The following is a 15806-nucleotide window of genomic DNA, read 5'->3' on the forward strand; positions in this document are numbered from 1 at the left end:
CAATGATGCTCAAGATCAAGATGGCTAATGATTAAATGTAAAAGAAAGCATACAGTAGGGGTCAAAAAAAATGGCATCATGGAATTTGCAATAAAGTGAATGGAACAAGAAAAAAATCATCCTTAGCAAAGTATCCTGGGCACAAAAAGAAAAATGTGGTATATATTTGGTTGTAAGTAATAATTAATCATTAAGTCAATGTAATCAAGCTACAATCTATAGATCCAGAGAGATTATGCATAGAATTTTACCCTGTAAGCCACTGCCTCATGGCGATACACATATTAACAGAAATGGCTTTTTTCAAGAAGTAAGGGCTAGCTAGGAATATGCCTAAGTCATTGGCCAGAACAGCTTTATTCATTAATCAATGGTAATACAACATATGCATTCAGAGAAGAATTCCACATCAGTGACATCCATTCTCTTTAGAAATTTAACATATAATTTTTTTCACTTTTGTTATACTATGAAGAACCATTTATAGTAAAGATAATAATTTGTATACGTTGTAAGAACAACATTTGCAATAATATGTTTATGATATTGCAAATTCATAAAAATAAGGAGATGAAATAAGCAGAATAACCTTGACATACACTGTCAACATTTTTATTTTTGTTCACCTAATTTTGAGACTTTTTTTAACCCTTGCTCTTCTGGAACTCAGAATGTAGTCCAAACTGGTCTAGAACTAAAATATCCATCTGCGTCTGTCTTCCAAGTGCTGGGAAGCATATCAGAAAGGAATGAGGAACAAATCATAAAGCCTTTTGCACTGAATTTCTGTGGCAATAAAAGTAGTAAAACTGGGTACTCTCAAAAGAGATACACAGTACTTTCCCTTGGACAATTTCATCCAAGCATAGAACCAGGAGCAACAGATAATAAATCCAAAGAGCTACACTTAGAAAGGTTAAAGTCTATGAAAGGCAGAAAGAGAATCACCTGAAATATTTAGAGGTATCTCCACAAGTGTGCATAACAAGGCTCAAGGGAGTTTCCTAAGCAGTAGGAATAGCATTCTAATTAAGACAGGACTCAAAGCTAGGTACTGTATCAGTAACAAGCTAACAGAAGAAGGAGGTGCTGTGGGTGGGGTTGCTTGTAAAGTAATTGTTGGGTTTGAGACCTGAACCCAAGAATAAGCATATGTATACTGACAGCCTAAGCTATGCTGGATACACATTACAAAATAAAAACTGGTAAAAAGTGAAATCTGAATATCTATTATTTTTCAATATATACCTGCAAACAATCCCCTAACTCACAAGTAAAATAGGAATCCACATGCAAACTTTCCACACATACAAACATTCAGGCGTCATACAGCCTGTAGAACATGTACTTATAGGCACACACATCATTGCAGGTGCTTACATACAGAAGTTTTGACATTGTAAGATAGTGTTCTTTTTTAAAATTTTTATTAACTAAATAATTAGTTTTTCCCAGATGGAGCACAGTTTCCTCCTCTGTTATGTTTTACATTCACTGCCACATGATATACATTTGAAATATTATATCAAACATTCAAAAGTGCATTAAATTTTATTTTATTTATTTTCATAATAACAAGGGTTTTTACTATTATTACTTGAAAAATGAGATACACACTAAAAACAAATACTTAGTTATAAATATCTAAAATGAAACATAAACATAATTGTTTAATGCTCAATATAAAGTAATACAGCAAAATAGGCCTTGAAGATTCCTGAAATTTGTTTACTTTTTTCCATATGTTAAAGCACACATACACATATACATATATATTTGGTAATATAAGGATGATATATGAGTGGACTTAGGAATACAGTTTGTGGTCTTATTTTTTATTTGTGAGATGAATTGGGTATTCTAATGTTCTCTGTATGTATTATACTTGCCATCTCTTGCATAATATCAGAAAGGTTCAATTCCATTCCTTCTTCTCTACACAATTTCCTAAATCAGCACATTTTCTTTATGCAGCAGTGACTTGTAAATCATATAAAGTTTTATGCGATATGATACTTGAATACTTTTTATTATATTCAGATTTCACTTAGGAAAATGGATGCTTTATGATCTGAATAGGTTAGTAGTACTTGGTCAATAACTTTAGTTATAGAGTTCTATTTATTCTACTATTGCATCATCAAGGAAATAATTAACAACATTGATTTTCATCCCACTGCCTCCATATTTCTAAGAGGTAATTTCCAGTGATTCCTTTGTCCTTCTTTCTATTCTAAAGCTTTATGTCCATAATTTACTGAGCGTAGAAAGTCTGTGAAATGTTCTCTCATCTCTATTTTGTTACTTTTCTTTCACTCACCCACACAAACACAAACGCACAGCCTTGCATGGTGTGCTTCTATCATTCAGAAAAGGATAGTAGTGGCTGGTTCAGCTTATAAAAAAGATAAAATCTTAGCCTTCAGGGCTTGGAATAGCTATGTATCCTATTAAGATTCTTCTCATAGTGTTTTTATTGTTCTGCTCTGATGGAAAGAATGAGAATTATTGCTAAAGAGTAAGACTCACTGAGTTTTTATTATCCTCACTGTGTTGCCTGATGTTTTAATATCTCTAAAATTGCAAAATCTATCTACAAAGAGCTAAAAGTAAGGGGAGCATTTTGCATAGGAAAAACAAAATTGTTTGCTTTTAAATAAACAGTATATTAAGAGTTCTATTATGAGCCATCTTATATTTAAAGATTTTAGATTTTACTGAGGAGAAAATCATTTTATTATTTTTTTCAGCACAAAAACTCTTTTCACTGTGCTTTTGATAATAAAATGAGAACTCAGTCAAGAAAAGATTTATTTTTTTTCTTTTTTCTTGAAGAAAGATTCTTTTCTCATACAATATATCCCAATCATTGTTTCCCCTTCCTCCACTTAACCTATCTACTCACCCCCAAACCCTCCTCTATATGTGCTCCTCCTCTGGTTCCTTTTCAAAAAGCAGCATCCCCCCAAAAAAAGGACAGCAAAAATGATAAACAAGATTCAAAAAGAGAAGACAGAAGCTCTCAAATCTAGGCTGGACAAGGCAACCCAAAAAGAGAAAAAGTGTCCCTGCAACAGGCAACTTCCTTAGAGTTACACTGCTCCCACTGTGAAGAGTTCCACAAAAACACCAAGCTAACTCCCATAACATATTAACAGAGGGCCTGGTGCATATCCATGCAAGCACCACACTTGCCATTTCAGTCTCTGTGAACCCATGAGAGCCCTGCTTAGCTGATTTTGTGGGCCATGCTGTTATGATGTCCTTCATTTCAGCTGACTTATAAAAGATACCACCTCCCCCACCTTCTATAAGGTTTCCCAATCTCCTATGGGGGGAGCAAGATGAAGAACTAAAATTTACTCTCTTGGCATAATGCCTTGCTCAGGGACTCTGTACCAACTTCCATCTGGAAGGCTGCTCTAATGAATATTGGGCAAGGCTTTGACCTACAAACATACCAGACTATCATTATAAATCACGTCAGTGATATTTTAAGAACAGTTATGTTTTGACAAGGGTTCTGTAGTGGTTATTATGTCTGCATTGCACACAAAAGGTCCTGGGTTCAAAGTCCAGTGGAACAATGGCTATGAAGATATAATACTTTATCAGCATAAAATTTTATTGTGAATTATAATTGGAGCATATTATCACTATAGAATCTTTTTGTATTTTATTTTTATTTTGCTAATAGTTTAGGCAAATATTTTAGTTTAATCTGCAACTTGTAAATTATGCCTACGTAGAAATGAATTTTAAAATGTACTTCATTATTAATATGTATATAATATCTATATGCTACATAAAAAGAAAAAAAAGTGGCCAGCAAGAAAAAACTATGCTATTTTTAAAATGAACTATATGGGTATTCCAAAAATATTTGAGATGTTTTACCATATCTATGTGCTTAAATTTATTATATTATTTCAAAAATGATTAGTCTCCTCCAAAATATAAAATATGACAATAGTAAATATTTCATATGTAATTGAAATTTCGTACAGAATGACATATAGTACTGATTTGGGGGATGATGATAAATGTTCAGAATATAACTAGTCAATAAAAGCCTGCATTATTTTAAAAAGGTAATGGTTTGTTATCCTCAGCTTCCTTTTCTTTAGCACACAATAAAAATCTAGAAATTAGAAAGAAGTTTTTAAGTATCTCACATTCTCTCCCAGAGCAAACCCTGGGGAACATCAAAGCAACAATTATTTTCACTCAGAGTTTCAGCCAGCTGAGTCTTGACAGCATAATCTCCTTGAAGTGATTCTCTCTGCTAACGTTTTATACATTTCACTGTCAAGTAGTTATTAGCATTGGCATCTGGAAGAATTTCAGAGACTATCATGTTGTCTAACACCTGCCAAGGTTTATGCAGAAGGCTCAGAAGTTCATTAGAAACTGCTCAAATTAATAACTGTTTCATTAGTGGTTCTTAGTTGTCTTATATGCTGATATTCTATTTCAACAGAAACATCTTATTTTTTTTTAATATTGTGAACTGAACCCAATGAGGCCTTCTAAATGCATGTACTCTACCCCAGAGTTATATATCTGGCCCTAAAGGTCACATATCATAAAACTTAATGCATTTTTCTTCAAATAAAAATTTTAAAAACATCATGTTCAGTCACGTTGAGTGGTCAATTATTTTAAGTATCCCATTGGAGCAACTAATTCAAAGAGTTTACTTATGCCCCTAAAAACCAATGTAAGAGGCTAAGGACAAGGTTGCATAGGTAAAATATTCAGTGCCAAAACATACAGGCCTGAGTTTAACCTTAGAACTCACATTTTAAAGATACACAGAGTGGCAACCCTCTATAACCTCATCACTAGTGAGATGGAAATGAACTGTTCTTGACTGCTCACTGGACAGCCAGTCTAACAGAATAGGTGAGCTTCAGCTTCAGTGAATGGACTCTCTCCAGAAGAAGAAGATGGGGAAAAATAGAAGACATTGAAGGTGAGGAGTTTCTTTCTTCAATCCCATGTACAAACATACATGAGCCCATAAATTCACATCAACCTCTTTGACACTCACATGCATGTGAGTACACACACACACACACACACATACACACACACACACACACATACACACAAAGCCATAAAAAATAAAATGAATAACAATCTATGGGCTAGAGAAACTACTCAGTCAATAAATTACTTGTATTGTAAGTATTTTGGTCCTTGAGACCAAAGACATTTTGGGTCCTTTGTCATGAGAAATTGAAGAATGCATCTCATGTACACCCGAATGGTGTGTTTTTAGAAAGGACTTTACTACAGTTCGTAGGTGAGAACTTAATGGACAAGAATTAAACAGAGCTTCTATCACGCAAGAATGTGTGCATTGTAAAAAGGTTCCAGTTAGGATTCTTATGTAGGGTTTAAAAGGTTGTATATGGTATAGGTATGGTAGATGTCTGGTCACGCTGGTTGTTTCACACATGAGCTGGTCCTTTGTCTTTGCATTCCAGGCAACTGGACCAGAATGTCTGCTACTGTCTCACATATTGTTACGTGAAAGATGTGCAAATGGAGAAAAAAGCTAACAGGAAATCAGACTAGGAACCAGATGCCAAAAAAAATTCACAGATTTCTTGTCTCTGACTAAGACAGAACCATGTCACTTCTGGTTTCTGGTGAAGGACAAACATAAAGGTTTCTGGAGTTAATTTTTCTGACCATTTTTCTTTCTCTTGTTTTTTCAGGAATGCAAGGACTTGAGAATGATTCCGCATGGCAGAAGATGGGAATAATGGTCACATGGCATGTCCCAGTATGCACAACTCGGAAAAGTGAATCCCTGAAGCTCATGACCAGCCAGGTCAGCCTATCTGGAAAGACATTGCCTAAGTATAAAGATAAACAATGCAAGAAGAATGACACCTGAGGTTAGTTTCTGGCCATTCACATAGATGTGCAATATGAATCTGTACACAAACCAATATTTTATAAAATTTATAAAATTTTGCACACACACAAATAAACAGAAATACAAATAATATTCCACAGTGAGACAAAGTAATTAGGAAATCAATCAAATATTACAAAATTTAGTCCATATATGCTGTTATATATCTTTTTTATTTTCAAGTATCTTTTTTACTATTTTTAAAAATTAAAGGTGTAGCAAAATATAAGTATATACTGTTTATGTTATAAATCACTATTGTTTAACATTTCAAACTATACCCTACCCATTATTTTGGTATTTATTACTTTTGATTATTCATTAAATTTTGCCATTTGGTTTCAGACTTATGAAAATATCAATACAATTGATTACTATAAAATATTAGTCATTTTGTGCTTTTATCCAGTCTATCACAATCAGTATCCTTAAATATTATTTCCACAATGGTTATTAGTTCCTTAACAATAGAGATCATTTTTATTAGTTAATTTTAGTTTTTTAGGTTGGTTATTTATTTATTTATTTATTTATTTATTTATTTATTTATTTATTTTGGTTTTTCGAGACAGGGTTTCTCTGTAGCTTTGGTGCCTGTCCTGGAACTAGCTCTTGTAGACCAGGCTGGCCTCGAACTCCCAGAGATCCACCTGCCTCTGCCTCCTGAGTGCTGGGATTAAAGGCGTGCGCCACCACCGCCCGGCAGTTTCTCCACTCTCTACTCCTTCCAGTTCCTCCCTAATTTCCTTCCCTCTGGATCCACTCCGTTTCTGTCCCTGCTTAGTAAAAAACAGGCTTCTAAAAGATAACAACCTAATATGGTAAAATAAAATGTAATAAGATAAGGCAAAAGAGTCACGCGGAGGCTGGCCTAGGTAACCCAACTGAAGGAAAAGAGCCCAAATTGCAGATGCAAGATTCAGAGACTCAATCATTCACATAACAGAAGTTTCATAAAATTACTAAGCTGAAAGCTATGATACATATATGGTATAGATCCACACAGGTCCTGTGATTGCCTATTCAGACTCTGTTAATTCATATGAGCCTTATGTAGTGGATTCAGACGGCCTTGATCTACTGGTCCCTCCATGCCCTCTGACCTCTACAATATTTCTACTTCCTCTTACACTGAATTCTTTGGGATCTAAGGGGAGGGATTTGATGAAGACCTACCAGTTGATCTCTTTCTTTCTCTCTCTCTCTCTCTCTCTCTCTCTCCCATTCCTTCTTCCCTCTTCACCCTCTTTCTCTGCATAATGTCTGGCTATGGTCTCTTCATCTGTTTCCATCGGCTGCAGGAGGAAGATTTTTTGGATGACTGAATTAGACACTAGTCTATGAGTATAACCGAATATCATTAGGAATCATTTCATTCATTCTTATTTATTCCTTTCTACCAGTAGTGCTTGGTTTACCCTAGGTTTCTGGGCTATCTAGTCTCTGGTTCATGATTAACCAAGAGTGATGGATATGGGTTCCTTTTTCCTGAATGGATCTTGGGTCAAATCAGACATTGGTTGGCTACTCTCAAAGTTTTGTGCCACCATTGCCCCAGCATATCTTTCAGACAGGACAGATAATACATCACAGTTTTTTTTGTGACTGGGTGTTGTCAACATTTCTCTTTCTGTTACCTGTAGAGCATCTTCTCACACCAAAAATGACTAGAACATAAGTGTGAAGGTTTCATGTAGAAACCATCTTGATTTTTCCATGTTCAATGAATTGTGTGGGTGTTATCTTCAGTGATGGGGTCCTAATGTCAGTTTGCATAAAGCTACCACTGTCTCAGCAAAAGTCTGGGTTGTTTGGTAATTTCCAGGGGACCTCCTCAGACTATAAATCAATTCAGATTTTTTTTAAAATATAGCTTTATAAGTATTATGTAAAGGAAGGAGGTGCTCAGACAGGAAGTAAAACACACATCAGACTTTGGATGTCAGCTTTGGAAAGATGAGTTACAATAGAACAGAAGACCTTTTTAAATGAATAATTGATGAATAGGTGTTTGGGGAAAGAGATTTCTTAAAAGGAATAAGCCATATCCAAGTGTGGCTATGGAATTCTTATGGGATAGTTCACACTTAATTGTATTTATGGTGAGCATTTACAAGATTTTGGTTGGCTTTTGAAGTTCTAATCTTCAGAGGGATTCTGAGAAGCACAAATGTGATCATGTGATGTTGTCTAATTGGTAGAGATTACAATGAATACTTTGAATGCTAGATCAGAAGATATAGAAGGTAGGATATCTGCCTAGTTCGGCACTGCTTCAGATTCCCAGAAAATGTTGACAGAAAGGAATAAAGGTCTGCTCAATGACACATATGTGAAGGTTATAATTCCAGTTATTTTATATCTTAAAAAAAACATATATGCCAAAAGAATTATTAACTCTAACTCAGCAATTGTATTAGTTTGCTTTTATGTTTTTGTGCTAATATACTGCTCAAAGCATACTTGGGTGAGACATGAGCTTACTTGACTTACATGTCTATCAAAAGAAGCCCAAGCTGGAACTCAAGGGAGAAAGCAAGATCCTTTAGAACTGAAAGAGAGATCACAAAGGATAGCTGCTTACTGCCTTGCTCTCCATGACCTGCTCAACTTCATTTCTTACATAACTCAGGAACACCTCCCCGTGGGTGACCACACCCACAGTGGGCTCTCGCTATCACATCTGTCATTAATTAAATATATGCGGTAGAAACATGGCCAGAGTTAATCTTATTCAGGTAAATCCTCTGATGATATTCCCCTTTCCCAGGATATTATAATTTGTAACAAGCTGACAAAAAGTAGCCAGCACAAACTCCTTCCATGCAAGTGTTAGGAGACTGTGAGCATGACAGTGTCAATTCCAGAAGGATCTGGGAGTTGCTCGGCCATGACAGTGTCAGTTCAAGAAGATACAGAGGATCTCTCAGCCATGACAGTGACATTGAGAACCTGAAGCTCACTGAATGTGGAGTCAGGGGTCAGAGATGCCTCATGACAGAAGGAACAGGAGCTATATAAAAGTGGTAGCAGCAGCAGAAAACATCAGTAACCACAACAATAATGATGGCTGCCATGGCAACAAGAAGCAGACAAAATTTTCAGGAGAAGAGCCAGGACGGAATTCAGAGAATCAACTGCAATTAAAAGATGATGGGGTGAGCTCAGGAAAGTTAACAAAGATTGGATGCTGTATGCTGACAGAAACAACAACCCGCAGGCTCAGGTTCTAGAAAAATCCAGGGAGATGTCTGGCCTAAAGTACAAAGGGTCTCAGACATCTTAGGCTCAGTCCTGGGGTCTGTGATACTACCTGTTGTGAAGAGGTGGGCAATTTCTATTTTCTAGTAATACATAAGGGTTGCAACACATCACTGAAGTAATAAATGTCTCCATATTTAAGCCAGCTATCCTGCTCTGAAAGTTGAATGATTCAGTGTTGCTTGTGGCTGTTCAAGGGCTACAGATGCCAATAGAAAATGTTAGAAGACCTTGTCCCTGCTTCCCACGATTTCTACCTATGTAAAACAAAAGGACAGAAGCAACTGAATTCTAGGTAGCAGACTGACTGCAATTTGTACACGTTGTTCATTTTCCTTCTTTATTTTGTATTTTCTATTTTAGGTAGCAGACTGACTGCAATTTGTACACGTTGTTCATTTTCCTTCTTTATTTTGTATTTTCTATTTTATGTGAGTGGCCATTTTAAGTGTCATTTCTATTCATATTTAACTAGCTTTAACTATCTGGCTTATGTAGCTTCATCTTGAAAATTAGCTGCTTTGAAACCTAAAATGTTACAGAATAAATTACTGTATGCCAACAGTATTAGTCTCAGTAAGGTGTTGACATTTCATTCTGTTCAGAGTAATACATTTTCTTTCACTTTTCTCATTTTCCCTCAACCTTCAGATATATTTTGGGGTTATGCTCTGGGAAACTCTTTTTGAAAGCCAAGTTTGAATGAACACAAACAGGTAAATTTCCTATAATACTTACTGAAATAAGCACAGCGGAATGAGATCATTTGAAATGAAACAAAGCGGTGGGAAGTGTTTAAGCACTTTGGAAAAGAGTAGAGACAGCCAGGACAAGGACATTCTTGTAGCTAAAAGCTCATTCGTGGAATTTATTCTGTATATTGGGCTTTTTTATTCTTTCCGTGTTTGGTAATTTTGTTTTCTGTGAGGTATTCTTTTATCTTGATGCCCACAATGCAAGATTTCTATGCTCTCAAAATCTAAGGACAATAAACATTTATTTTGGTTATACAGAGGTATCAAAGGTATTCATAATGTCAGGTTTTTTTTACTGAAGTGCTCCAAAATGGGCATACAAGGACTTCAATTAGTAATAGATTTCTGTAAATTGTGCTTACCATAAGAAGAACATTAAGGTACTCTTGGTCATTTATCAAAGGCAGAAAGCCATTTGATTTTGCCTTTATTTATTCCTGTTCCTTCTTATTATCTGTAAGTACAGTCTCCTCTGTGAGGATGTGCTCTTACTCTGGGATTAACAGAATGGTAAACTGAATATACATAAGGTTTTATGAGGCCTTTGTACAGAAGAATTTCACATGAGTCAGCACTCATTATAGAGGCATTTTAGCATAAATGTACATCAAGTTATTGTACATCACTCTTGACGAATGTCATCCTAATCATCAATACTTATTCACTGAATTGGAATGGTGAAATGGATTTCAGAATATATCCCCTGACCTTCACCAATACTTCAGAGTTTGTTTTTTTTTAAATTCCAACACTTGCTAAAAAAATATTCCGCGCTATTCTTATTTCACATATCCCTTGTTTTACTCCAATTTGACAGAAGCTAAAGTCAACTGGGGAAGGGAACTTAACTTATGGTCGTGACCCCACCATATTGGCCTTTGGACATGCCTTTGGTATAATACTCCGATTAATGATCGATGTGGGAGTATAACTCATTTCAGGTGAGTCCATCTGGAAGGTGGCTATGGTGATATTTTGTTTGTGATCAAACAAATAAAGCTCACCTGAAGATCAGAGTGAGGAGTTAAGTCACTAGTTAGCCGTAGAAGCCAGGCAGTGGTGGCACACATCTTTAATCCCAGCACTCAGGAGGCAGAGGCAAACATATCTCTGTGAGTTTAAGGCTGCCCTGGGCTACACAAGACTGATCCAATCTCAAAGGGAAACAGAGACAGGAAGTTATGACTCACAATTTTAATACCAGTACTTGAGAGTCACAGGCCTTCAATCCCACACTCCTTGAAAGATAGAGACAGGAAGGGATATGACTGGGTGGAGACAGGAGCTCAAAGCATTCAGCCTGAGGTTGCATAGAGACAGTATTCAGTCTGATGGCTTATAGAGACAGGATACCCTGTTGTGTCTGAGGATTTAGTAGAGACAAGAAGTAGGTATTGACTGCTCTGCTTCTCTAATCTCTTAGCTTTCACTGCCAAATATCTGACTCCTGGTTTTTATTAATAAGAATAATAAGCATTGTGTGATAGGTGGTCCTGTTGTATCATAAAAAAAACAGAATAAACATTGAGGAGTAAGCCAGTACTTCTCCATGGCTTCTGCGTCAATTTCTGCTTCCAGGTTCCTGCCTCAGTTTCCCTGGATCATGGATACGAGCTGCAAAATAAAATAAACCCTTTCCTCCTACTGTTACTTTCAGTCATGGTGTTTTTCACAGCTATGTGAGACACCATGACAACCCTTTCCAGCCTTATTCCAAGCTGCTGTCATGGTTTGTAAACCTCATATAAAGCAGTAAGGTAGTCATCATGCAGTTTGCACACAAATACTCTTTGTAAGAATAATTTTTTGGGGGGTGGGGGATTTTCGAGACAGGGTTTCTCTATAGCATTTTTTTTGGTTCCTGTCCTGGAACTAGCTCTTCTAGACCAGGCTGGCCTCGAACTCACAGAGATCCACCTTCCTCTGCCTCCCGAGTGCTGGGATTAAAGGCGTGTGCCACCACGGCCCGGCTTGAATAATTATTTTTGATACTGTATTATTCAGAAGTTTACAGAATTTCTTACACATACTCAGCTTCTGCAAGTGTGGGACTACATCAGAGAACACAGGGTTTTTGTGAAAGCTATGATCTTTTTCTTTACATTACTCTAAACAGGGTAACAAACAAACATGATTTTATAATGTGTACTGAAGAAAATTTTCTTGGTAAACAATTTGATTATTAATTAAATTGTAAATAATAGATACGAAAGAAGGAAGTTATACCTGGAATTTGTCTTCTAAGAAAGCCTTGAAATTACTTAACTATTCTAGCCTTATGGTTCCAAATAGTTTAAACCAATTCAGCAGTTTGAGTTTAAAATTAATGACCACTGAAGGTCAGGCCAAAGGGAAATTTTCTTATTTTTTTCTTGTAGGTATTTTATCAAGACCATTATAAACAAGATAAATAATGCCAAATGTGGTTAAGAAATTTAGCCCACCATAAATATTAAACAAGAGTGTTATAATGATGATGACTTCTTTGTTGAGCACAGCATTTAAAATTTTGATTTAAGCAAACTATTAGCTTCAGACTTTAATAGAGTATTGATTGCTTATAAGGATTCTAAATAACAATAAAGTGATCTTCACAAATGAAAAACAGCACAAAACAAAGATCCTAATTAACACAGATATTTATTACCATCAGAAATAAGTGCTGTTGCTGTAACTTTTGGGAGCTATACCTGAATAACTAATACTGAATGAGAACATTAGGCATTGACTGATAGAAATGGGCTTGTTAATGTATTTTAAACACACCATGCCAACTAACACATATCTTACATGTCTAAATTGCCCTATATTAAACAATGCACTTTTAAAAAAACAAATATATATAACACCAATCATTGGCATGGACGATGCAAATACTTGGAAGACAGAGTCAGGGAAATCAGGAATTCTGGGTCAGCCTCAACTACATAGCAAATTTAAGATAAGCTTGGGTTACGTGAAACCCTTGGGAAACCTGCAAATTATTCATTATAACAGTTCTGAAGACCCTCAAAACAATGTAGACAGTTGCTATCATCCTTAATTTTCTCCCGTAACTTCAAGGTAAGATGCTATGGCAAAGTCAATACACACTACGGTTATACTTGGAGGAATTGACCTTCAGCTGTCCTGGAAGTTTCTGTCCTGAGATCTAGCTCTCATAGTGTCAGAAGGTACTAGGCAAAAACTAAAGAAGAATTGCAATCAATAGTCCTCCTCAGCGGTAAAGTCGATGAGCCACAATGACTGGCCTACCAAGTCACCTAATGTGGTGTAACAGTTACACTTTTCCCTTGGGAGGCAACCAACAACCATCATAGACAGAGGGTATACTCAGGAAAAAAAATTCAGGTCTGGTAGTTTAATCATACTCAATTCCCCATGACTGAAGAGGTCATAGACACAAGAGGAGAATTAACAATGGTTGTTTTTCTAAATCAAATATAATTTATTACTGTCTTCTAAATGCTTGTTGTAGCACCCACAGTTTTAACCCCTCATCAAAAAAGCTTCCTTTCCTTAGCAGATAGTGATTATCATAGATATCACAACTGGTCAAAATGCGCAGAACTGACCTCACCTGACACATCTATAACAAACCATGTATTTAGCTCTTGGGGAATATTGTAGAAGAAGTCTTGGCAATAATGTAAGAGCCATGGGAACACAATTTCTGCTGTGATATTATGGAAATAATAATCCTTCCCAGTGAGAAGTAACTGCACATCTAGATATTAATAAAGGAAAATGCTTTAATAACATAGTGTTTGTCTAGCTCTGGCTAATACTCAAATAAGAGCAGACCTCAAACGTAATATTTGGCTAACATGTATACACCATAGGCATAGCATTCCACATATGTGTTTCTTTAAATCTCTTTTGGGTGGAGTTCCCAGGTTATACTTCAGACAATTTAAACATAGAGAGGCCTGCCAGACTTGTCACTTGTGTACATATGGGAGATTTACATGGCAACGGTATTGCTAGAATATTTTTTTTTTCTTAAGCACAACAGTATAGTTCTTTTGAAAAAGTTGTTACCCAGGTTCATTTTACCTATATAGAAGAATTATGCATGTTGTAATAATAGCATATTAAAACTTACTCAATTGTGGACTAGAAATTCGCAGTAATCATGGCCCTGCACTGCTACTTGATCTGTCCTGTAGAGGTCTGATCTTTGTTTGATATAGGGATAGACCTAGTTGGTGGTGGTAAGTCTGGATTTTTCTTTTTTTATTATGGGAATGGAGACTAATAAGAGGTAAATATTGATAAATAAATATTAGAAGAACCTTTCTCAGCAAACCTAAACTTCAATTACAGTAGAAAAATTTTTTTTTTCTCATAAGTCTGGTTAGTGGTTTTGATGGCTAGTTTTATGCTAACTTGACACAAGCTGGAGTTATACGAAAGGAGGGAACCTTAACCGAGAAAATGCCTCAATAGGATCCAATTATAAGGCATTTTCTTCATTCGAGATCCATGGGGAAAATCCAAGTCAATGTTTGTGGTACCATTCCTGGGATGGTGGTTCTGAGTTTAATGAGAATTGAGCAAGTCATGGGAAGCAAGCTAGTAAGCGGTACTCCTCCATGGCTTCTACATCAGCTCCTGAACCTATGGTCCCATCCCTGTTTGAGTTCCTGTTTGGACTCTCATCAATAACACACTACAGTCCAGAAGTAAGAGTTAAATAAACTCTTCCTCCCCATCTTTTACTTTCGACATGGTTTTTCTCATAGCAATAGAAAATCTAGGACAAGTTGGTACCATAAGTAAAGTACTACAGTAACAGACCTAAGAAGGTTGTTTTGGGGGAAGGGTTGAATTTTGGGGGAAAGGACTTTAGAATTTTGGCTGAGAAAAGCCATTGAGTGCTGGGAGCTCAGTCAGCTATTCTGTAGGAGCTTGAATGATAAGAATGTTGAAAGTGGCACATGAAATGATGGCTAGGATTGTGATATTTAGAGGGAAGCAAAGACTGTACCAGGCCTTTTATGTGACAAATCTGTGGTGTTGGGTTGACTGATACTGAAAAATCAGCTGTAATTAACAAGAGTCCAGCACCACTGAAAAGAAACCTTTGTTTTCCTGGGACAATTGATGCTGGCCAGTTGGACCTGAGAAATTAGCAGTGATAAAAAAGACACTAGAATCATTGAGCTGAAATATTCTGGAAAGTGTTTAGCAGGAGACACCACACATAAGCTGTGTCCCAGAAGTAACGAAACCAATGTTGCGCCTTGTGCTGGCAATCTTACTTGGGTGTTTAAGAATCACCCAGGTGGTATTGGTTTTTGAAGGCATTAAGAAGCCATAGAGAGCAGCTGAGTCTTAGCACTGTGAGAGGAAACAGGAGATCATTGGTGAAGGTCCAGCCTCAGTGGCAGCTAAAGGTTCAGGTTTGAAGGGCTTGTGCCCAGGAGATATGTCTTGGCACCATGAAAAAGAGCATAGGAGAAGCTATGATGAAAGTGAAGTCCAATTGCAGAGAAGATCCAGCATTTTAGAGATGCTAGTACAAAGAGCAGCAGCAGCCTTGGAGTGAAGCCCATCTGAGATTAGACACAAGCTGTGTGTTCTGAGACCATAGAGCTGAAGAAGTGATCCAAGCCCTTTGGGAGAGCAAATGCCAGCCATTGAATATTTATACTGTTGGCAATTGGTTTTAGTTCATTCAGATTATGACTATACCCTGGATCTCCCCTCTTGAAGTAAGGAAGTATTTAACTTATTTTTTTATTTGATAAGATTGTAAAGATTTCACAGTTGAGAAATTGAAAATGTTAAAGAGATTTTAAGTTTTAAAAGAGACTTTGGGCCGGGCGATGGTGGCGCACGCCTTTAATCCCAGCACT

This window comes from Microtus ochrogaster, unplaced genomic scaffold (genome assembly GCF_000317375.1).
Source record: "Microtus ochrogaster isolate Prairie Vole_2 unplaced genomic scaffold, MicOch1.0 UNK2, whole genome shotgun sequence".
NCBI classification, from domain to species: domain Eukaryota; kingdom Metazoa; phylum Chordata; class Mammalia; order Rodentia; family Cricetidae; genus Microtus; species Microtus ochrogaster.